Source organism: Phaethon lepturus, unplaced genomic scaffold, assembly GCF_000687285.1.
Source record: "Phaethon lepturus isolate BGI_N335 unplaced genomic scaffold, ASM68728v1 scaffold1808, whole genome shotgun sequence".
NCBI classification, from domain to species: domain Eukaryota; kingdom Metazoa; phylum Chordata; class Aves; order Phaethontiformes; family Phaethontidae; genus Phaethon; species Phaethon lepturus.
In genome coordinates, this window is record NW_010555333.1 from 1 (window position 1) to 2045 (window position 2045).

Consider the following 2045-nt stretch of genomic DNA (forward strand, 5'->3'; position numbering starts at 1 on the left):
ATAAAATTTATATATAATGTGTATTTTTATTTTGCAAAAGATATATATTTTGTTCATATGCAATGAACAAAACCTGTAGCAATTAATGCAAGAGGAAATTTGCCTTTTTTTTTTTTTAAGTTAACTAATATCCTCAGCTTGTTCTTTTCTAGATTGGTGGAACTTATGCCAAACCAGTGATACTACCTCCTGAAGTAGCTATTGGAGCAGTTGGAAAGATACAGGTATAGTAACTTTATCTCAGTGGTGTGAGTGTTTAATTCTAGCTAACTAAGGTCATCTGTAATGAAAATGAAATGTGGTGTGTCCCTTTGTTTTGTTTTTATTATATAAACATTTCTTCTTTATATTACAGAAACTGCACAGCTTGTGACTGAAAAGTTTTGTGATGTTTTTAGATGACTGTGCAGACACACTAAATATTTAAATAAAGTCCCTTATGCCAAAGGTTCAGATGTGTTTTTTGGAATCCCGTTACATTTTACTCACATTTATGTATAGCCTTCTAGTTACTAAGAAACAACATAAATGTCTTTTTACAAGTTTTGCAACATGGCTATAGCATTTTTGCTATCATCAAGGAGAAAACCTGAGACTAAAAAAGTATTCTGACAATGAAGTTTAATTTCATGTGCCAGATAGCTGGATCCATACAGAACTCTGTATGGTGAAGGCGGTTTCATATTTTCTTAATTTCAGGCTCTAATTCTTTAATATAGACAATTGAGATCAATGCTGGAAATTAAATTAGTGTTAATTTAAAATACTCTTTTCTATGTTATTCCTATGAGCCTTTTATTTAGGGAATGCTGTAAGGAAACTGTCATTTTGAGCACTAAGAGTGTAGTAAACTATTCAGAAAGAAACTTTTGAGTCATGAAAGGTTTTCACCTCCAGTTTTTACATGATGGTGTAAACAGCATATGACTGTTTATTATGTAGGTTTGCAATATATTCTAATCCGTAGCACAATCAATAATGCAAAGGTCTTTGTTTTCTGAATGGCACTACTGCTAATTTAGCAAAATGTTTAAATTTAGATTAACAAATTAACAATTAAAAAATACAGATCTGTTAATGAAAGTTTATTATATTTCTATTTCTTTCCTTCCTCTGATTTTTAGGTTCTTCCTCGGTTTAATGGAAAAGGTGAAGTATTTAAAGCACAGATAATGAATGTGAGTTGGTCAGCTGATCACCGCATCATTGATGGAGCTACAATGGCCCGGTTTTCTAACTTGTGGAAATCTTACTTGGAGAACCCTGCTTCGATGCTGCTAGACCTTAAATAAAGGAAACCATGGCTTGAAATGTCCATGGCTTTAAACTTTGTGGATTAGACTGAATAATTATAAAAGCTGGCTCTGCTAGCACATGCCCTTTGCTACTCATATGATATATAATTTTGTGTGGTTAAAAGTTCTCAAGAGCTGGTATCAATCTATCAGTTAGTTGTTACTTCTTTTAATTATTAGTGCTGTAATTTCTTCTACAGCGGACTGTCAAACTGAATAGGTCATGGTGCGACTTCTGAATACGGTGATGGAATGTCTTTATTTTGCCTTTTATAATACATATGGTTGTGAGGCTGGTGTGACTGAATGACAGTGATTTACATTTGCAGTATTTATAACCTGATTAACCTGTTTTGAAGGGAAATACTCATAGTTCTTCCTTGTTGGACACGTAAATTTATTTTAACAAATAATATCCAAATTTCCAAAAGAAGTTATGCAAAAATCATATACAAATAAAATGCCTTTTATGCTTCTGCTATAAGATGTCCGGAGAGCTTTTTGTTGTTCAGTTGAGTCAACCTCTCAAGTCTTTTGCTAGTCCACTTTTTCCTGGCAATTACTTGCACAGGTACTCTTTATGAAATTACAAATCAAGAGGCCATATTTATTCAAATGCTTACTGATAACATTTATTGATAACTATCAGGGCCTTAATACTTTCTAGACTATCCTGTATTTTTAGAGACTGGAAGTAGTTGCAGTCCTTAAATACTTTCCAGTTATTTTTGTTTCATATAGAAAGCATCT

At 32.5% G+C, this 2045-nt stretch overlaps 1 long non-coding RNA gene across 1 annotated transcript; it reads left to right on the forward strand.

The window, feature by feature from the left end:
* The first annotated feature begins 152 nt into the window (after window positions 1-152).
* On the forward strand, window positions 153-1774 carry LOC104624677. The gene is made up of 2 exons (XR_738070.1): window positions 153-224; window positions 1125-1774. It is a non-coding gene; the product is annotated as an uncharacterized LOC104624677 (long non-coding RNA).
* Window positions 1775-2045: the final 271 nt, after the last annotated feature.